Raw genomic sequence first — 23,539 nt, forward strand, 5'->3', positions numbered from 1 at the left:
TACAAATCCCAAGAAGAGTCTTCACTGTAGAACTTAGTATGGCAGGACCTCCCTGGTAGGCCGGAGTTTGATTCCTGGCCAGGGAGCTGACCCACATGGCACAGCAGACCTCTCCTACTCACCTACTGCTCCTCTCAACATCTGCCTGTTCTGCTCTCCACTATGTCTCTAGGGAATCCTTTCATTCCCTGCACCTCTGACCTTCACCCAGCTCTTGTATGCATAAACAAATAAATCTTTAAAAAAATAAAGAGATAAATGTTGATAAAGTCCACAAACTATTCTCAGAACTTTTGGGAACACTTTTAGTGCTATATTTTTACACTTGAAATCTTAACATTAATTTGAGTCTACTCTTAAAGAATATTAAATGAGAAAGATACAATTAATGAACTGTCACAATTAATAGTAGAGATAGTATAATAAAATGTCTAAATAAATACCTACACTCCAACAGAAATGCATATGCTATATGGTTGAGATTTTTATTTTATACTTTGGGAATTCAGAGAAAAATGTTGTGTCCATCAATGGAAATAAAGGAATAATTAAGTTTAATTAAGTTTACATAGTTAGTGCCAATGTCTGCCTGTCTATCTGTCTGTCTATCTATGTATCAATCAGTCATCTATGAATCTGCCTGTCTATCCATTTATCTATGATCAATGTTTCTATATATGTATGAGCACATGCATGTAGGATGGGATGGAATGTTCTAGGATGGCAGGTGTCTCTAGTCCTCTCTGCAGCCATGAGATACCTACTTCTGTGTGTGCCACATTCTTCTCTAAGTGTTGGACTTCAGATTAGGATAACCTAATTAATTTTTATATTACCTGCACCTAATAAGAAAAGTAACACTGTTTGGGTGGTTAATGGAAGCTTTTACTGAATGTCAGGGCTGTATTAGATAATTTTAAGATTACAGTCTATTCTTGATGAATGTTCCCTATCTGTGGATCCTCATAACTATGACAAAAAGATAACCATCTCATGTTTTACATATATTAAGTCCTTAATCTGTGACAGTCATTTTGCTTTGGATATAACTACCGATTCCACCTTCACAAATCCTAAGGAGTAAGGACCCTTTATTTCATGATTTTATAAATAACAATGATTCAGAATCTTAAAGTAACTTTCTCAAGTTCATATAAGGAGCAAGTGGGGAATAGGATAAGAGCTAAATGCTGATGGTAGATTTGTAACAAAGTGGCTCCCCAGAGATAGGGGAGTTTCCAGGCCCCTGCTCCACCCAAGAAGGGTGGAGCTAAGTGGGGAGGAGGAGACTCGAAAAAGAAAGAGGAGGAAACAAGGACACCTGGAGGAGGCAAAGGAGCAGAGAGACCTGTGAAAAATCTGGGCTTGGTTTTCGGCTTTGGACTCCAACAGGGACTTGCGGGACATGGAAGCAACACTTGCAACAGACGTGGGTGAAAGACCCATGGAGAGGTTATCAGTGGCAGAATTTATCTTGATTTTGAATTTTTTCTTCCCCTCCAGGACTGCCTGGCCTTTTCTGCCCCGATCCTATCAATCTGCACCAGAAAGTGCCTTTGACTTCTGGCAGGTTTTTGGGCCATAGTGGCCCTGACTGGCGCCCATCCTGTTTGGCTGGACATTTACCCATGAACGTATAGGTAACTTTTTCTTTTCTTTTCTTTTCTTTTCTTTCTTTCTTTCTTTTTTTTTTTTTATTAGTTTATTTTTACATATTATTGTGCATTTTTCCATCTCAGTTGCAATCCCCTTGGATTTCCCATCACCAAATCACCCATGTGCCATCTCCATAGACTTTTTCTTTTTCTTTATTGTACATTAATTGTATTCAGGTTCCTTGCCATTATAGATCTTACATACCAGAGTATGTTTAATCTTGATGCAGCGGGTGGCTGAACCTATTTAGAACAGGCAAATTTGGGGCTTCTGGAGTAAGCTTCACTCTGTCCAGTAGCAGATTAATCACTGAACTGAATTGCTTAACAGATGGGATCAGTCTAACAAAGTCACCAAGGTGAAGACGCCAGGACTTGCAAAGCTTAAAGTCAATGTTCGTTCAAAAGTAACCTGAAAAGCTCCTAATATTGATGAGAGCATTTTTTGTTTAAGATAAAAAATTGTGATCTACTACTTTAGGTGAAGTCATTTTATTAAATAGTGGTGAGAAATACTAGAATGTTTTCCTGTTCTGTATTCATTTCTCAATGTAGTATTTTATGAAGGATACTTTCAAATTCGAACTCATCTCAAATGAGAGTGAAGAAACTTAAAGCCATTTTATTTAAGTTACAACAGGACTTTATGAGTTTGGTGAAGAAAAGAAAATCATGTGTATATGTATTTTACTGAAGATCATTTGTAGGATATAGGGGGTTCATTAAATGTTGGAGACTATCATATAATCCCACACAAAATATTTCAGAACGGAGGGTGGATTTGTGGAAGTCTGTATGTAATTAACTCCCTGTGACTGGCAGTTCAGACTTAAAAACAATGGATGAATGGTCCTAGAGGATAAAATCAAATTCTTCATATGGAGTATTTGTTTTTATTTTTTGAAAGATTTATTTATGTATACAAGAACTGGGGTACAAGCCAAAAGCGCAGGGGATGAGAGGATTCACCAGAGAAAGAGTGGGGAGCAGAACAGGCAGATTGACAATACACTGCTGAGGGGAGCAGCAGTCTAGACAGGAGAGGACTGCTGTGCCATGTGGGTCACGTTCCTGGCTGGGGTCAAACTCATGCTGCAGTGGCTGTGGAGAGCTTCATAGAGCTGTGCTTTAACCCATTGCGTCACCAGGGAGAGCCACCATATGGAGTATTTTTTCAACAATTTGCTATCTCTTTCACTACAGGGCAGGCCAGGAGACTGTGATTGATGCTTTTACCAACAGTGCTAGGCATCATGCTGACTTGTAGCCAGCTTTCAATGTTTGTTTACTCCAAAAATTAATGGGTGTTCAAACAAAGCACTTCATGATGAGGTAGTGAGTTTCTGTTAATGGAAGGTTCATTCACAGTCTTGACAGAAACTGTCTGGTATGTAGTAGATTGATTCCTTAAGCCTCTGGTATGGGAAATGTCTGACAATAGGCAAATTGAGGGGCCTGCTAATGAAACTTGGTTTCCAGGTCAGAGTAGAGCTGGAAGTTGGACAGTGAGCCATGGATTCCTGCTTAGAAGCAAGGTTAGTGCCAGGGTTTGGGGTGGGATGAGGCTACAGATCTGTGCAAAGAGGTTCCAGCTGCCAGGCAACAGGAAGGCAGGTCATTTACATGAGTAAATCTCAGCCAACTTTGATATAAAAGATTTTAGCATTTTGATGAGTTAAGATTACTTGAACACTTGGAAAAATAAAATTGCAGATCTTTTCATAAACTGTTAGTAATTACTAAAAAGAAATCATTTCCAGAAATAGTATGTTCAAATCAGTGGTTCTCAAATATGACAGCATAACTCCCAACTGAGAGCATTAATTCTGATTTAGGAGTGGGATGAAATTATTTCTAAGTTAACTTTTCTCTTTTAAAAGAAATTAATCAACCCCTCTTCTACTCTCCTCCATCAATAAAAAATAATTATACAAGTTTTTTTTTTTTTAAGTTTTGGATGTTCCCTTATATACAGAAATATTTCTTCATTTATATTTATTAAAGTCAGAAATAGTCTTTCTAAAAATGAAGATGCACTGTACTTTTCTATTTCTTTTGTTTACATTATGGTAAAAAATCTGATTGCTTTCATTTTAATTATTGGATTAAAATATCTAGGTTCCCCTCTTCCTCCACCCATCACCCGCCCCCACCAGGGTAGGACTCTTTTAACATTTTTAAAGTAAAAGAAAAAAGTCTGTCCACTGTAAATATCAATCCTTCTCCTGTTGATAGAAACACTGAGTTATAACTGAGTTTTAACTACGTTGGTACCTAACTCATTTATTTTCCAAAATAAACTTTGAACAATAAGCATGAAATGTCATGTGCAACATTAAAGACATAATCTCAGAGGGAATGAGGTTTCTATCCCTGTCCCTTTTTCCTCTCTCCTGATACATGGACATGATCATGGGGCACAAGCTGCCATCTTAGAAATGAGGACATCAATTAAAGATGGCCGAGTGTTAGACTGCTGCAAACCACGCGAGGCTGCCTAACTCGTTCATTGAGTGAGAGTATATTTTCACCTTGTTTGTTTTCATTTGTCAATGGTATTTCCATTATTGTTAGATATGGCTGAAGTTTATATTGATAATAATGGAAGAGTTAACTGTAAATGGCACACACACACACACCCATTTACTTACATAACCATTGTCTATTTGTTCAATACATTGCAATTGATTTGTGTTGAAACTGCACAGTAACCTTTACAGTTATGACAGTGATGAAAGTTTACCAAATATCTTTGGAAATTTTAACTGTCACAAGTTGACACCAGTGACTGATGTGTTTCCAGATCTTGTTTCCTTAGGAAGTAAGAGTTGTTCCTCAGTCCTTCAACAAACAGTACTTTTTAAATTGTTGAAACATGTGTTTGGAAAGTAAATTATACATGGGAAAGAAAACAGGAAAACATGATAAGGCTTTCTGAGTTAAATAAAATGTAGTCTCTGTACTATAAAAGTGCAATAATATAAAAAAGATTTATGGTAAATATTATCCTGTTCAAAAGCCCCACAACTTTGGCTGTTTATCAAAATGATATACAATGAGAGATGATAGACTGAACCCCAATTCCTTGCTTTTGCCTTTTGGTCTGACCCCATTTTATTTCATGTGTTTATTCTTCAACACAGACTTGACTGTAATTTATTTACTGAAGTCTTGCTAGTACCATTCATAGAACATGAGTGCAAGCTTCCCTTCTCCCCTTTACATACAAAACTCATTGTGCTGATATTTTGATTTGTGGTAATGCTTATTTCTTTACTTATGCTGTTCAAAATGTGTCTGCTAAATGCATATCTATATTAATAACCCCTGCTGTTCTGTAGGTGTGCCAAAGAGAGTCCAAATCATACATAAATGCTCTACTGGGAAAGTGGGCAATTGTGAAACTATTTTTTTAGTCCTATGAATGTTTTAAGACCATTTTTAGCAGAAGCATCTAAATTACTTTTCTATTTAAATCTTGTTTTCAACAATAGTTCATCTGAGGCAAGAGGAATGTGTAAGGCTTTTTGTGACTGTAAGATCTGTGAAAAGAAATAATTGAAAGAACACTTTATACTAAAAGTAATTCCAGCTAGTGTTCTTAAAACTTATGTGTTAAAAATAACATACAGAACAATTGTGCTGCAGAAATTTGTAATTCATGGTTGTACAAAATCATACAACTACCAGTTGTATGATTACCATATATACTTAATGTGAGTCTGTCCCTTATAAACATTCATCTACACAGATGGGCTGTATAATGGAGAGAGAAAGTGGGTTTTGAAAGTGGGTTTTTATTTCAACTGATTCAGATGAGAGATTTGAGAACATAATTTGAAAAAGCAACTAGTTTTTCTTGTCACACATGGGAAAAAAAACTTCACAACTTAGTAATAAATTTTTAAATTTATTCACTCATTTTCACTGTTTTAACTTGCTCAGTATAATATTTATATAAAAGTGATTGTATAATAAATATAGAGTTTGATGGATTTTCACAAACTGATAATGTCCAGGTTAACTAGGGTTTACATTAAGTAAAAGAAAATTTCCAACTTGCAAGAAACCCATTCCTGTTTTCTTCCGATCACAGGCTCACCTCAAGACTGCTAATAGAATAGATGAGTTTTGCCTTGTTTGCATTTTATATTTAAATAATTGAGGAATGCAATATTTTTATGGAGGCAAATAAGTATAATTTTAAGGGTTCCATTCAATAAATATTAACACATGTATATACTCATATAACCATCTTTCAGATCAAGATATAGATTTCTATGCCAAGTTTCCTCCAACCCATTTCCAATTAATTTTCACTCCTCCCCAGGGAGTACCACAATTCCTACTCTTTGTTATTTCATTGGTGAGGTATTTTTGTGTTAACTGCTATGTTGATGGTTAGAAATGAACAACAGAGTCCCTGTCTCCAGGGTTTGCTATGGGCAATTTACATCTATGAGTAGGGAAATTTCAATACTGCTTACTAAAGGTTATGATCAAGATAAAAAGAAAGTGCCCATTTAGGAAGGGCAGCTAAATCCATCTATACACTCTGTAAGACTTGACAGAGTAGAAGGAACTACTAAACCAAGACCTAAAATAGGGGCATGGGTACCAGGTAGAGTAATTATAGAAAACCTCTATCTGTGAATGCTAGAGGCCAGAAATTGAATGAGGCCAGAATTCAGGAGAACCAGATTTTAAAATGTTAGGTAAACAGTAACAGAAAATAAATTGGAAAGAGACCAGGCTGTGTAAGAAATTGTCAGCTTTGACTTGAGTTTATGGCAGATTTGACATGATCAGATTTGAACTCTTGTAGTTAAGACATTGATTTAAGAAGAACAGGTCGAACCTAGGGTATTCAATCTTGAAGAAGGGGGATTATCACTTAGAACCAGAGATAAGAGTAATAAGAAGTACAGCTAACATTACAGCCACATTAACCAAGACAGTGACAAATGCATGCGCCTATCTGTGTACTGATAAATCATCCCTAACTTACCTTGTGTGCATCTTCTACAAGCCAAGCAAGGTGAGTTAGATGCTAATTCCATTTTACTGATGATAAAACTGAGATCCACAAATGAGCAAGATACTTAAAATCATACCCAAGTAATGGAGCTAAGATTCAAAGTCCAACCATATGATTTGCTGCCTAACTATTCTTGGTAAACACCACCATTAACTTTAATCATTAGTTTACATGCATTGTATGTCTAGGACTTTATGGTCAGAACCCTGTTGTTTTTCCTCTTCATTAACCTGTAGTCCAATTTCCACTCCCACGTGTATAAAATTTTCTCTATGTGATCTAGGGTGTTACAATAATAAAATTCTGGCAACTTTTGATTGCTCTATGGCTAATTTTCTGGATGACCTGAACACATCATTAATGCTTTCTCGTTCTTTTACACAAATAAATTAACAAAGCACAACAAACCTCATTTTTATTCTCTGTGCCATCTGGATTCAATTCACACTCTTTCACATAGCACCGAAGATCTCTGAAATTCTGGGATTATCTACAACTACCCATATTTCTCTATTTCCAAATCTACATATATATTGTTAGTCAATTTCTACCTAAATTTTGTGCTATTCTTTAGGCAGCTCTGTTCTCTCATAGCTGTCTCATTCCTACCTAGAATTTTTTCTATTTCTCTTGAAATTCAAGACACTATTCAGTGGCCACCTCTGAGAAGCTTCTGCTTTCACTCATAGGTGTCCCTCAGATTTCCCTTAGGTTCCCTCCTCTGCTAAACCACTGTGTTTTCATAGGTTGTTTATACCTAGAACACTCAGTGAGAATTCTATTTGGTGTACTTTCAAGGAAAGTAGGAAGGCCTGCTGGCCTGCTAAAGTGATCTTACCATCTGTTTCCTATTGCCTGAAGTTTTACAATTAAAATCAGAAGCAGATTTTCCATGAAGCTAGCAAAGTTTCAGCTTCATTGCCCTTTACTTGAATGGGCCCCTGAGTGCTGAGAGTTATAGAATGTCCTAAGTGGAGGACAGATAGTAGGTTGTTATCTATATAATCATAGTTTTATAAATATTCTAAGGAGATGTAACATATAAATGCACTTGATTTTAAAAATCTTTGATAATTCGTTGATATTTCTTCTCAAATTCCGGAGCAGTGATTATTTTTATATCTGATTTTATATTCACAGTCTTGTGTTATTTTTCTTAGAGGATTCTCACAGAATGAGAGACTTATGCAAACTTAGGTCTCTCAGATTCTGCATCAATCACTAATTCTCATGTGATCACACTGATAAGTCATTCAGAGACACTTTATTTATTTCCTTTATCCACACATATCATTTTTAGTGCTAGGGTACTTAAACATCTCTCAGGTATACATCAAGCCTGGTTACCAACCAGTTCTGTTCATAGTCAATGCTTGAATGAGTAGCTCAATCTGTCTGCAGTGGTCAGAGATGCTTTGGAGACTTATCTGTTCTTGTAGTAAGATTCCAGAAATTTGGTACCTTCATCATGTTTTTTCCCCATACTATTATAATAACTGAATCCCCTTTTTGTTTCCCTATGCCTAAGTCATTACCTCAAATATCTGTCAGAAGATGTAGTCTGATAATTGTAGAAAAGAACATACCGCTTGGGAAAAACTTTGACAACCAATGAGATAACTTGCTAAAGAAGGTGGGAAAAGATTTGTTGGAAAAGTGTTGGGACATTGAGGGTCTTGAAAGCTAAAAACGAGTTTCCTTTTCTATGGTTTGATCTGACAGTGTCCAGGAAAATCTGTTTTTTTCTTCCTATTGGGTAAAGGAAGATGTTGGGGCTGTTACTACTGTGGCCTCAGTGGCTATGATCTGCAGCCTTGATTGTGCTAATGCAGGAGACTCTTGGGCGCGTGGGCAGAGCTTGCGTGCTTGATGGTCAACACCTGGCATGTGGCCTGAGCATGCATAAGTGGGCACACTTGAGCCTGCGAGACCAGGAATATAAGGGAGGTGTCACTCAGAGGTGCTATGAGAGGATGACTGACTGTAGAGCAGCGAGGTCCTGAGGCATCACCAGAGAGAACCCAAAGAGAAAAGTGTGTAAAGATTTGCGGGACGGCCATGGAGAACCTGCCCTGTGCTTGCTGGTGCTCCACTTCCGTGAGTCCTCGCTTATTGCTTTGAGATATTCTGAATCCTATTTGAAAGGTTCACATTTATTTATGGCATTGGAAGGATTATTTAAGACTCTAAGTATACTGATAGAACTTCAAAGTGTCAGTATATTGGTTAAGTGTATGGATGATTTTGCTACCTTTTTACTCTCCCTCTGCCAATTTTTCTGCAGTAATCATTGTTATTTTTTATTAGGGGGAAATGAAACAGTGCTTAAGGATGTTTGGAAACAAAGATGTAAAGGCAAAGATATAACACAAAAATGGATGTAAAGATTGAATACCAGTTTATTGCTTATATTTAAATAGCTTAAAAGAGTGAGAGCTACAAAATATTATTTATTATTTTATATTAGTTCATTCAAATACAGATATTTATATTCTGGTAGTCATTATTTTCAAAATAGAAAAATGAGTAACATAGGAAAAATACAGAAAGAAATAGTCTGAAAATTAAAAATGATTATTTTAGGTGGTACTTTTTCGGAAATTTCCTTCTTTGAAAATTTATTTTGAACAAGTTTAGTAGTAAAAAACTTAGCACTAATTTTTTGTCTAAAGAAGATCAACGCATTAGTATTTAGGAATTGCATGATATAGTTATTGCATTCATTTCTAAAACAACCATCTTTTCAGTGTATATTACATTGTTACCATATGTTCTAAATACATAACTAGCATCTTTCCTTTTATATGTATATATTTAACAATATCTTGAAAACATCATAAATTTTTGAGGTGTTGGATAATTCATTGCTTGATGTGGTAATCAAACTAAGATAAGTTATGAATTAAAAAGTTGTTCATTTCTTCTGCGATACTAATTCAAATGTCTTTCATTTAATACTGGCAATGTGTTAATAAATGAAAATATTTTCAAGACTGATTTTATTGATAGTCACTCTAACACAAGTGATTAAATAGAAAACCATAGTCTGTAGTTACTAAATGATAGTTTTATTCCCTTCAAAATAGTTATTCATCTTGCTTGACTGTGCTTGTTGAATTTTGTTTAAGATTCTAAGACTTGTAGTAGAAGGCAGCTGTGACTAGGTCTTATTTTAAAATCTTATTAATATAGTACACAATGTAAGGACCACTAAAGAACCAAAATGTATATATCTTAATCCTAGAAGTGCTATCACTTCAAAGTGAATTACAACATTATATGGGAAAAGGCTGAAATTGTTATTTAAGTTCATCCATTCATTTCAACGGGATTAAAATAAATGATGTACTTATCTCACATGACATTGAAAAGCATGGTGATGAAAAGAAAGGGTGAACTTCAAAGATGAAATGTACAAGATTTAAGATTTGATGGAGGGATTTACTTTCCAAATTATTATTGCCATTGATTGGATTTACTAGTCAATAAGCAAAAGTTGACTGAAATAAGAAGCTGTGTCTAAACCTGCTAAATCTGTGTTTCATGTTTTGCTTTCGCCTTTTGAAAGGCAGGACAACTTTGACCAATGACAGAAATAACATCTTATGTGAACTCTATTATATGCTGAATCCTTACTGAAAGCCATTTCAAAGGTGTATCTAATATTTCTTTGAAATCTAATGATTAATTTGGAATTATTTTTCTGAAATAGTTTTGATATATAAGTTTTAATGATGCCTAGATTCTATTGGCCTTGTGAACTTATCATTAATATAGTTTTACATTTTAAACTACTGATGTCACATGCTTTTGCTTATTCTCTTTTTTCAATTATTGGTATAGTATGATATTTAGGCACTCAATCTGATTGATAGATTAAATGAAATTAATCTAAACTGTTGTATGGATCATGAAGGTTTATTGATCACATGATATTGATTTTTCAATAATGGTAGTACAAATGTGTGGGTCTCTTGTGTTAGAAATGTACCTCTTACTACCTTTATATCTGAATCAGAATAAATAAATGTACTCTTGGTCTTAAATCTTACTGTTGAGAATTAAGAAAAAAGAAAGCAACTCCAATGCTCTTTGGAATAAATTTGTTCATAGTGTTCTGGAAACTATTTATAGCTAGTTCATTTCATTTTTTGCAATCACATAAATGAGTGCTAATCATGATTACTTTGAGGTTGCATTGACCACAACTTATGGCAGCCATAATAGTAAAGATTGTTCCTTTAAAACTTTTTGCTTGTTTTATTTTACGTGGAGTGAAAGAAGAATTTTGAAAATGTTGATGATTGTTCAACACCATGAATGTATTTAATGTCATTATCATTGCATTGAACTGGTGATAACAGAGGGAACCCATGTCAATGGTAAAGGACATGAGGGCTTTGTTGTTGGTGTGGCATAGTGACATATACATGAGGAGATGTGGACTTGTTCCCCTAAATCATACCTTCTGTTGTGAACTGATGTTACATCAGTCTCAAAAATGGTTTAAATAACATAATTTATGCTACAAATATTTCACTATAGTGAGGGGGGAGAAGGTTAAGTTGTATGTTTTATAATCGCAAGTCATACTTTTAAAACTTGGGGTTGGGACAAAAATGCTATCTCACAAATGGTCAGTGCAAATACTCAGGCTTTTTACTGGCATTTTAGAAAAGCAGTAATTTGTAATATGCTTTCATGAGGTCCTTTGTACTTTGTTCCCACTTCTCCATGGACTTTATTCTGTAATGTTTTGAAATTTTCCATTTGATACAGTGAGAAGAGGGTTTTTTTTGTTGTTGTTGTTTGGGGGGGTTGTCTCTTTTATGTGGAGGTCAAATTGGTGGCAACTTGATCCCTTTATTGCTTCTTGCAGCCCCCACCAACTTTCCACAGCAGTCTAGTACTGCTGAGAGGTATATGGGGAGCCCTGGAGTATGACTCTCACATCCTCTTAAAATTCTTTCTTTTTCAACTAGTCACCCCAATCCTCAAAACCATCCCTGAAAAACTGGAAGGGAAATACTCAGGGTGAGAGATGTGGGATATTTCCAAATTTTGCCAAAAAAAGCAAAGCCACAGAGTCCTTGGCAGTCAGAAGAGCTGGCTACTTTAACACCTTTCTCATTCCTGGGATCCCCTGTTAACTACAGTGCTACTGTCCCCAAAAGGGTCTGTTTTTGCAGGTGGAAAAGCAATTGGAACAGCAGCACCTACTCTCCAATTCAAACATTCCTTCCCAGGCCCTCTGTGGAGTAGCGTGCTCCAGTTCTTGCAGTGCTGGGCTATTGAATCCCAGAGGGCCCGTTAGACCTTCACCAAATGACAGCCTGTAAAATTCCTGGAGTGAAGAATTGGGTTGAGCTGTTAACCTTCCCCATGCAAAGGATAACAAGGAAATTCTAGTAAGAGGTAAAAACAGACACACAATTTACTATTTCACTATTCAATTCTCATCCCTCATGTTTGCAAAAGAGTATGTTAGCTTTTTGAAGCCATTTTCCTTTCACAGAGGAGCTACCTGCAATCACAGACCCTGGCTCTCTGCAGTTTGTTAGCCCATTCCATCATCCGACTCCATTCAAACATCTTGTGTCAAGTGAGACCACTTTAGCTGGAGTGTTCAAATCTGTCCACCCTAAATGGGGTATGGAAATGTGGGGATATTATCCCTTAAACAGTAGGCTAGAATTTCTTTCATGCGTCTATCCCTAAAGCAAACTGGGGTTAAAGCCAAAATCACAGGTTGCCTTTTGCTTTGTAAATCAGCAGTTGGATATGTAATTGGGATTTTTTTTGTTTGTTTTTTTTTTTAATATCAAAATGACTCTTGGGTGTTGATCTGGCAAGTGGAAATAACGGAAAGGCTGTATAAGTACTTTCAGAATGGCAGTTAAAACCTCATAATCTGACTTTAACAATTGATTTTGCTCCAAATTTCCATATTAGTATTATTCAGCTTTTGGCCCAGGACCTGGAAATGGAATTTTTCCCAGTGAAACTCAGATTGAGCCTAATATTGGACTTACCTACTGTGTTCTTAGTTTGGGAAGGTAAATTTCATACTTCTAATTTACAGACCAGCTCATAGTAATAGGAGATGAAAAGACCATTTCATTTATTCCCCTGGTGGGGTGGAACATTTTCTTCCAATATGTTTTCCAATTTACTTTTGAAATTTATGGAGCTTAAGAAAAGTACCATTCCATTATCTAATAGTCCTTGCTAATCAGCAGTTTCTTTAAATACTCAGCCTAATTTTTCCATTGCTTGTCTTCACCATTTTCCAATCTTATGGATTTTATAACTTAATGTCTGCTAAATCCTTAGTTAATAGCAATTCTCAAGGTTGTGTTTTTTAAAAAATGCATATTAAGCAATATAGCTCTCTTAGAATTCCATAATCTACTGGTTGAATGTGTGAAACATTTATGTCCTATTTTAAAAGGATAAAAACTTTATTCACAAATATTGTTCTGGACAGTAAAAGATGAACCCATTTTTTTTCTGCCTACCGAAGAGAATTGTTTTGCTTAGTTTGATGATGTCAAAGTATCTTTAAAAAAGAAAAAAATGTGAACTCATCATGCGTGTAGCTATTTCCTGAGATTGAACTAGGAGTGGTATATATGGAAGACACAATGCATTTAACAGAACAGGAGAGCAGCAATTTCTTTCAATCAGTAGTAACCAGTGGGGTGTTCAATCATTGACCTACCTGCAAAAGGCTGCATCTTTCATTACTAGTTCCCTGATATATTTGGACCTCTAGTCCACTTACATTTCAACTTCTATATTAGATATTGAAAATTCATCCTTACTAGACTTGTCAACTTCACTGCTATGTGGATAAAAACTGTTGCAAATATTTTCTATATGTACATATAGTTAATTTTTTATTGGATCGCAATAGTTTATAAGTGTGTATATATGTATTATCTAGAAATATAACTTGCTATATAACAAACATTATTTTTCAGTGCCTAATCTGAATAATTTATTTAGCTATCACAACAATTTTACATGTTAGATATGTGTATTACCTCCCTAATTTTCAGATAATGAAAATTATCTGAAAAATTCAAACTTTTTCAATAGAATGAAACAGAATTGGAGCTAGTTTCTATGTGTTTAGTCTCTAGGGTCTGTGCTGTAAATCACAACCCCATAATGGTCAAAATGTGAATATTTCCACTGTTAAATATTTCATAAAGAGCTGCAGGATCTTTCTTGTCAGAAATGAATACTTTAATTTAATCAAGCCTCTAGACCTAATTTCCAACTTAAAGAACACACATAGGACAGAAGAAAATATAGAACCACAGAGATCCTGTCAATAAAATTCACACTGTAGAAAACTGGACAATACCAGGAACCTAATTTCCTCACAAACACACTGCAAGGGAGACAAAATGTGAGGTTGTAAGCAATGTGGACACTTATAGATAAAATTAATTAAAATAAAATTCAGAAACTACTTCCTCATGTTCCTGGCAGCATTGTCTACAATAGCCAATCTCCATCAATGGATGGATGGATAAAGAAAATGTTGTATGTACCTACAATGGAATACTATTCAGCCTCTCAAAGGAATTCTACAACTTTCAACAATATGGATGGATGTGGAGGTCATTATGATAAATTCAATAAACCAAACAAAGAAAGGAAAATAGTTCTACTTAGATGAGGAATCTAAAATAATCAAAGAAGCAAAGTTAACTGGTGGTTTTTAGGGCCTGGAGACAGGGAGAAATAAGGAGGTATTGATCAAAACATACAGTATATGATATGAAAGATGAGTAAGTTCTAGAACTCTAGGTTTAAAGTACTACATTATATGCTTTAAAGTCTGCTAAGAGGATATTATTTCTTAGTCCCTTTGTGGTGATGGATATAATCATGACATAATTGTAATGATGGTTTTATTGGTGTATACAATCTCCAAATGCTTCAAGTAGTTTGGCATACACAAAGCTGTCCATTATAAATGCAATCAAATCTTGGTAACGTGTTTTTAAAAAAAAAAAAAAAAATTAGTCTTAGGCCCTCCCTAGTGGTGCAGTGGGCTAAAACAGCACGATGAAGCTGTCTGCAGCCACTGCAGCATGAGTTTGATTCCCCCACTGCTGGCCAGGGAGGTGACCCACATGGAGTGGCGGACCTCTCTTGACCTACCTACTGCTCCCCTCAGCAGTGTATTTCAGTAAATCTGCCTGTTCTGCCCCTACTCTGTCTCTGGTGAATCCTTTCACTCCTGACACTTCTGGCTTATACCCAGTTCTTGTATGTATAAATAAATCAGTCTTACAAAAAACTAGTCTTAATTAATGTATGATATAGTTGATGATTTAATATACTTAGACATAAGAAACAGAAAAGTAACAATGTGGACTTTACTTAGATCCTTATACAGGAAAAATTTTAAATTTACGACATGTAAGGGATAATAAGAAATTTGGTAACTGACTGAAAATTGGATATTAAGAAATCAATGTAATTTAAAAAAATCTATGTTGTGACTATGATTTTTTTTTTAAAGATTTATTTATTTGTGCATACAGAACTGGGGTACAGGCCAGAGGCTCAGGGATGGTGAGAGGCTTCACCAGAGACAGAGTGGGGAGCATAACAGGCAGATCGACGAAGCACACTGCTGAGGGGAGCAGTGGGCGGGTCAGGAGAGGTCTGCCACACCATGTGGTCACCTCCGGGGCAGGCGCGGATCGAACTCATGCGAAGCGGCCCCAGATTCTCAGTGCTGTGTTTTAACCCGCTGCGCCACCAGGGAGGGCCGTGACTATGATTTTTAAAAAGGTATTTATGTCTACATAATTTGGCATAACTAAATCTACAGACATTTATAATTAAAAATAAAAGTATATGATACCCTAAATTTCTTTCAATTTAAAATTGAGTGGGATAAATTGGTGATATATAGAAAATAAAAGTTAGCCATGGTTTGAAAATAGGTGCTATATTGTGATTGAACTATGCAAGTTTACTCTATATTTCTTTTGTATGTTAGAATAATAGCAATTCCTTCAATAATTTGAAAAGAATTAATGAGATTTAAACAGTGTATAAAATGCTATGTAAAAATGAGAATGAGATTTAAACAGTGTATAAAATGCTATGTAAAAATGAGTCAGAGGGTGTCAAATGTTTATGATTTTATGTTATAGTTGACAATTTTCATATTTGAATTAACACTATTTGATGATGAACATTGCAAGACATCGCTGTGACTCTAAATATCCCCATCTTAGACTATTCTTAATTTTTCCAAAGGCGTTGAAGCAAATAAAGACTGCAGAAATTCTTCAAAGTAGAATATGATCGGATTTACTATAAGTGGCACTCATTTACCACAAGTGATTAAATTATAGTCAGGTTGTACCTGGAAGTACCTACTTCAGTAGACAGACCAGAATATATTTAAGAAATACAGAACTCGGCACTACTCTGGGATATGTGTTTTCACAAACTATGCTGATGGGGTATAAACTAGAGGTGCATGGTGGGTGAGATGATTCACCAGAGACAGAGTGGGGAACATAACAGACAGACTGATTGCAATACATCACTGAAGGAAGCAGTGGGTGAGACAGGAGAGATCTGCTGTGCCATATGGGTTAGCTCCCTGGCAAGGGATCGAACTCAGGGCATAGCAATTGATAGTGCTGATATTTAACCCCTACTACACCACTGATGCTTAAAACATGAAATGTGTTTCTTCACTGCATAATTCATTGATGTTTAAAACATGTAATAAAGACCATAATTTCATATGAAAAGTTAATCAGACTTGAAGGAAAGGTTTTATGTGCACTATGAACATTTTTCTATAGATACTGAAAGATAAACTTAAGAAAGGTAATCCCTGATTTTCTTTCTTTCTTTTTTAGTGGCATATTCATAAAATTTAGAAAATGCCACAAGTGGGAATTGCATTAGCCATAACAGGAGTGCTAACTTGCTGATAATACATGCCTGGCTGACTTCCTACAAATATGCATAACTATGTGCTTTGGGAAAACTGTGCCCCAGTGGTTAGCAAATATATTTTCCTTCAGAAATGACAGAACAACTGCTCCTGAAATTAACTATTCAAAATAAGATTTCCAAAATATATGTGTCCATCTTATTTTGACCTTTAGATACCCAGAAGGAAATTATTATGGAGTCATAAACTCTATTTGATTTTAGAGACCTAGGGTCACACCTCCCTAGATTCATGTCCTCAAACCATACCTACCATTGAGGCACCGATAGTCCTTCACCACAATCCATTTTGCTTCCCTTTCCACTGTGTTTTCCCTCCTCACACTCTTCTTGTTTATAGTTAGTTTTCCAGGATTTGTTATTGTTTTGATTTTATCTAACTTTTTGTCTTATTTCTCTATATTCCATATAAAAGTATTTGTCCTCCTGATTTATTTTGCTCAGCATTATGCCCTCCAGTTCAACCCATGTTGTTGCAAATGGCAAGGCTCCATCATTTTTTATTGCAGAGTAGTATTCCACTATATATATAAAACACATATTTTCTAATCCACTCCTCTCTCCATGGGCACTTATGTTGTTTCCTTAACTTGGTAATTATAAGTAGTTATAACTGCATGATCATTGGAGTGTATATGTTCCTTCCAGTTAGTGTCTTTTTGTATTCTTTAGGAATAATTGCTGCATTACATGGTAGATCTATATTTAATATTTTGATATACTTCCACAGTATGTGCCATGGAGGATAAATAAATTTACATTCACTCCAATGGTGCACAAGTATTCCTTTTTTTCCACATCCTTGCCAACATTTCAAATTTTGTTTACAGTGTTCTGAGCACTGCTTCATGTCTTCTATCTTCTATAAACAAGTAGATTTTATGAACTTTTATTTTTTTGCTTTGGACCCCAAAGTACTTTTCTAGTGTGGTGATGGTTTGGATTTAAAGATGGCTATTTACTAAATGTTGATACATGATTATTAAGAGAATCATCATCTGGCCCTCCCTGGTAGCACAGCGGGTTAAAGCACAGCACTAAGAAGCTAAAGCCACTTCCGCATGAGTTCGATTTCTGCCTGTCCTGGTGTGGCAGACCTCTCCTGGCCCGCCTGCTGCTCCCCTCAGCAGTGTACTTCGTCGATCTGCCTGTTCTGCTCCCATCTCTGTCTCTGGTGAATCCTCTCACCCTCCACATCTCTGGCCTGTACCCCAGTTCCATATGAATAAATAAATAAATCTTAAAAAAAAAAAAGAGAATCATCATCTATTTTCTATGTATAATATCTAGATAAGCAGTGGCTATGCTGTCTAAGCAACAGAATGTATATGGTGATTTCATTTATCTATCATTGCTAATTGTAAAACCACAAAGGTGAAAGAATGGAATAATTTAGTAAGGCTCTACCTCCAAATAGTTTTCAAATAGTTGTGAAATGTAGTTTTAAAATGAAGTTGCTGAATAATAGACATAGTGCCATTGCCTATATTATTTAACAGTGTTCTGACTTTATGACTCCATTTGCAAACCCTAAAAGCTATAGAAAGCAAAGACTTGTCACTTTGTAGTTTTAGACTATCATTTCTTAATTTCCTCAATTCACAGTTTTCCTTGAAAACCCTAATACAGATTGAACTTTTCTGCACACATATAGACAGTTTGTTTCATAGTCATCCATCTGCTTATCTCAAATGTGTTCATATTTTCTTCCTTGTTTATAATTATTCTAGTTGTGTAACTACTAATACCTATCTTCACTCTAAAATAGCTAGATTTGAAGTCAAAGCATATGATCACTGCATTCCACACTTATGTACTTAACTTTCCAAATTTTAGATGAATCTAGAATCTTACTTAGTTTGTAACTGTATAAGATTAATTTCAGTTTTACTTGTGTTTATGATGGGGTTCAGGACAATGTTCTCCCAAAATATGAGATGTTAGTATATTGATTATTTTAAGCTGAAGGAATTTGAGAAGACAGCAGCAGTAGGAAGATCATTTTGACCTTTTCCTGAAACAGATCAGAAAAACTTCATGTGAGATATGCCCTCCCTATTCCCAGAGGAAGGGAGTGTTCTTGGCTCCAAAGGCAAAAAGATTCTGAGAAACCCTAATAGGCCTTGCTAAATGTCCTCAGATTCCATCACTTATTTGTCTGTAGAACCCCTCACTCTCAAATCTACCATAAAATGTTCAGGTCTAAGTAACTGTTTCTTTGGGGCTCATTTCTTCATTGACTCCCTTTTCACATAGTTTATATTAAATATGAGTTTATATATAAATATACTTATTAAATATATTAATATATATTTATATTTCACATAGAGTTTATATTAAATATATTTAAATATATTCTTCTGCCAATCTGCCTTTGCCAATTTAATTTTCAGTCCTAGTTAGGAGCCCTAAGAAAGTTAAGGAAAACTTCCTTTCCTGTGTTTATAGTATCTTTTCTACACTTGTCAAGGATAAAATAAAAGACATTTTTAATAAACGATGATATAAAATCTGATTAGAAGCATGAATCATACATTATAATATTAAACATTCATACTTTACTAATTTTGGAGAAAAGTAGAGTATGATGAATTGCAAAAAAAATTGGGAAAACATACATTTGGACAATATACAACGGTGCATAAAATGTGGGTGGGAGATGCCAAAATGAGCCTACATTAACCAAAGAAACTGTTCATCAATTATTTTCTCTGAATCAGGGATCTCTTCAGCAATATCGTCAATGCAAATTGGGAAGAGAAGATATAATTTAAATAATACAATGTATTATTATGTAAATTATATTGGAAAGTTATAACATTATGCATATATATATTTTTTAAATGGGTCAAGTACAGCACCTTAATTGATCAATGGGGAAATCAGCTTATGACATTTCGATTCACCCGTGACCTCATGTAAAAAATAAGGAACTGTTTCCTGTGCACTTTTTAAGGACACTGGATTGACATGAATTATCTCCAGGGAAATGGAGAACCCTGAACTGACATTTCAAAGGGTGAAGAGCTTTTTAGGCATCTCTAAAGTGTGTTTTAGTAAACCATGCGGATTAATGCAATCGTATCACAAATGTAACTTTCAGAATGAAATGTGGGCAATAATTAGGCAAAATGTTATTTTGAGATTTTTATTCCCAAATGGTTCACTGTTTTTGTATTCTAAATTCCAATGCCCTTGTAGATCCAATTAAGATGCTTAATTGAAGAATTCCAAGTAAGCAGACTGCCCTGACATTCACAGGGGATTATGCCTAGTAATGATAGTTCTGAATTGAACTGAAAGAATACTCTCAAATATTAACAGAGAAGCATATATTGGAAATGCAGTGTTATTCTCTGTACATAAAGAAATTGAAGCCTGAAAATCAGAGCGCTATGGTAACCAAGGGTGCCCTTGTTTTCTTTTCCTTTCATGTTTCATTTTAAACTCTCCATTTAACCTGCCCCCCTGCCCCTCACCCCCAGCCCCCCCCCAATTCCTTTATTCTTTGCCAATGGGAAAAATACAACTAGAATTATAAAAAAATTTATATATTACAGTTACATTCTAGTGATGATCTTTAACTTAATTTAAAATGCACTGTGAGTCAAGCCACCTATGACTGCCAGAGACTCCTTTCAAGGCAGAAATATAAGAACAATCAATGCTATGATTTGACTAGGGGCACTGGAGAGAGAATTGTTACTGTACTTTCTATTTTAATATGCACATTAGCTCCCAATTATACTTGTCCTTCTGTTGAACGAACATTTTCATGATTCACTTCAACTCTTTATGGAGGGATTTTTGATTGTTGTTTTACATGTCCTTTGCCTTCTGCATGTGGAGTCAGATGTTTCCTGTACTATGAATGATGCCACATAAAATCATGGCAGAAAGTGAATTACTTGTGTGGCACTGACAATTCTCTGACAAATTCTATGTTGTGTCTTTAACATCTCTAAATTATCTGTTATATTTAGATTTACCGGTGAGTCATTCCAGAAACAGGGAGAAAGGGTAACCACTAATAAAGTGTCATTAATCTTAATTTCAAAACATTAGAACTTTATCCTTGAGATATAGTAATACGAATAACAAAAAGTATAGGATGTCAAATATTTTGTTGATTTATTTTAATCTATTTTGTCAGTCTATATGATGAAAAATACATTTGTTCCTCCTCAAACAGAAAGCTTAATTTGGATATAGAAGTTTTCTGTTTTTATCTAATAAGTTAGAAAGCATTTTCCTTGTATGGATAGCAAAACAGTTGTGAGTAGTTCTCTCTTTGCTTCCATTGTCCTGCTCTCATTGTTTAAAATTATTACCTTCTGTGTTTGGAAGTCATCTTCTCTCTATCCACTGGCGTTCTAACCCATTATTCAGACCACCAGCAGCTTCTCTGTTTTCTGTACATTAATTTTCTCTGGAAGTGGCCATCTATACCTAGTTGAATTAAGTATACCAAATCAATTCAAAACCTGGGCTGGCCCAGCAAGTATTAGAATGCTTAGTCACCATTCATAAACAATACCTTCCACATATATTGCATATAAAATAAGTATTCTAGCTCTTGGGACAAAAGGCAATACTAAAAGTACATTTATATTTTTACATACTGTCAAATGGTCAAATCTCCCTTATTACTGCAGATTTCCAGATTCACTTGCCTTCTGATTTAGCACATTTCAGTATCATATATCTGAATTGAACAAACACTGCTCATGTTCAACTATTCTATACTTGTCAAGAAGATGAAATAAATAAATTGAAAGTAAATTGCTACTTATTCCATATACCTCTAGAGGGGCAAAAGGTAGAGGAACAGTTTTGGCCTGTACATACTGGTCTTTGTGCTTAATTATATGAAGAATTGCTCTTTTCTTCCTAGAATAACATGGTTTATGTGTATTTAAAATTTACAACTAAGAAAAAATTGCTCAAAATAAAACTTTGTATAGTTCACATACTTTCGGCTGGGAAACCACCTTTATTTGAAATATGTCTCCATCTTTTGCATATTTCATTTGAGGAAACCAAAACTAGATACAGTTTTCGTTTCAACAGGTTTTATAGTAGAAGCTTTCAAAACTGATGTATTCCTTATGGGTTACAGCTTTCAGCATACATTTCAGTTTTTCTGTTTGTCCTTCTTGTAGAAAACTATACTGTCAAAAGGAAACTGTTCCTTTAAAATCCTGAATTTTAAATAATTAGTGCTCAGTGACAACTGTCATTGCCAAGACACTTGAAAACAAACTTGGTGAAGCAGGATATAGAAAATTACTTAAAATAAAGGGGGTGCTAGGACTACAGCCTATGGCAAATATAAACATTTCACCCAAAGTGGTTGTTTTAATTTATAGTTAGGGTGAATTTGATCTAGGTAAACATGATTGGAAATAATAAATAAGATACTTCTGTTTTCATTTAGTGTAAAGAATACTTAATGTACATGATCTTTCTTTTGTATAAAGTATATCTTTAATTCCCATATTTCGGACACAAAGCATATAATATACCTTACAGTTCAGCATTTAATACTTAGTATTCATTGCATTTGCCATCTGATAGCAGTGAGAAAATTTTCTAGGGGCTACTTAACTACTACAGACATTTTTGCTTCTTATCACTGTATCATCCCTAAATTAAGACAAACTACAAGCCTCTGAAAAATAATGTTCAATTGAAATATTCTATATTTCAATTAAATTTGAATTGAGTTTTTTCATTATGCAATACCACCACAATGCCACAAGCTTACTGTTTTAGCAATCATACACATGTCCTCCCTGGTGGTCTAGAGGTTGTCTCAGTGCTCTAAGAGCCATGCCAGAGTTCAAGGCCAGGAAGTTTATCCCACACAGGGCACAGGAGACCTCTCCTGTTTCACCTGCTGCTCCCCTCAGCAGTGTATTTCAGTAGATCAACTTGTTCTGCTTCCCACTCTGTCTCTGGTGAGTCCTCTCATTTCCTACACCTCTGACCTATACCCTAGATCTTCTATGCAAACATTATTTAAAAAAGCATTTAAAAAATCACATCCTCACAAACTATAATATAAATGCATCTTCAGTCTTCCTTATATACGTGTGTGTGTTTGATAAGAAAGTGCTGTTGATAAAATACATGATGATTTTGAGAACGTTTTTGTATGCATTTTTCACTAGTTAATCTAGTTTACATTTTAACATTTTTTTTAAAGATTTATTTATTCATACAGAACTGGGGTAGAGGCCAGAGATGCAGAAGGTGAGAGGATTCACCAGAGACAGAGTGGGGAGCAGAACAGGCAGATCGACAGAAGTACACTGCTGAGGGGAGCAGCGGGCAGGTCAGGAGAGGTCTGCCACGCCATGTGGTCACCTTCAGGGCAGGTGGGGATTGAACTCATGCGGAAGTGGCTTTAGCTTCTTAGTGCAGTGCTTTAACCCGCTGTGCCACCAGGGAGGGCCATTTTAACATAGTTTTATAAACTATTTGCATATAATGTTTTCTCTTTTAAAACTCTGTGGGCTCTGAAGTACAATTTTTTATTAATATAATGTGCTTGGAAATTCAACTTGATATTTTAATGAGGCAAATGACTTTCTCACTGCAACACTTTTTGTAAGACCCACTAAAAAATAAGCATTAAAATTTTTATTTGGTTATAAATTTCATAAAGGATACAGGTAAATTTTACATTATAATCATATTATCTATAAAATTTGTTCTATACAGTTCCTTTGTTTTAATTTGCTATAAACATCATTTTTAAAACTATAAACAAATATCAGCAAATAAATTGCAGATTTTGAATTGATTTAGTATACCAAATTCAATATTTTTGAATTAG

The sequence above is a fragment of the Condylura cristata genome, unplaced genomic scaffold (genome assembly GCF_000260355.1).
Source record: "Condylura cristata isolate star-nosed mole 26May11 unplaced genomic scaffold, ConCri1.0 scaffold00007, whole genome shotgun sequence".
NCBI lineage: Eukaryota > Metazoa > Chordata > Mammalia > Eulipotyphla > Talpidae > Condylura > Condylura cristata.